Source organism: Cololabis saira, chromosome 12 (assembly GCF_033807715.1).
Source record: "Cololabis saira isolate AMF1-May2022 chromosome 12, fColSai1.1, whole genome shotgun sequence".
NCBI classification, from domain to species: Eukaryota; Metazoa; Chordata; class Actinopteri; order Beloniformes; family Belonidae; genus Cololabis; species Cololabis saira.
The window spans coordinates 2,802,091-2,802,545 of NC_084598.1; positions in this window are offsets into that span (position 1 = coordinate 2,802,091).

Consider the following 455-nt stretch of genomic DNA (forward strand, 5'->3'; position numbering starts at 1 on the left):
CAAGACCTATCACACCCGAAGAGCTCAAGTAAACACTGCATATAACACAGTTATAACAACAAGAGCAACAATATTAACAATAGTCAAATTCATCATCATTATTATACAATATATGAAAAATACATTATGTATATAAAAAAAAGAGACAAATGAGAATCAATACCACTAGAGGCAACTACATGGTTTATTGAGATTGGAAAATAGTGAGTTTTTAAAGAGATGTAATGAATTGAGTTGTCTTATATTAATGGGTAGGTTGTTCCAGTCTGATGGGGCTTTGAACTTAAAACAGGAACAATTTGGGAAAATAAAAGATTTTTAGGAGCAACGAGGGAGGAGTTGGAAAGAGGGGGTGGTTTCCCCAAATAGAAGAGCGGAGGTAAAAAGGCCCTTATTTCTCCCAGTCCTGGATTGCAGCAGTTCCACAAACTTTCCCTTGTGCGTGAGCAGGAGCT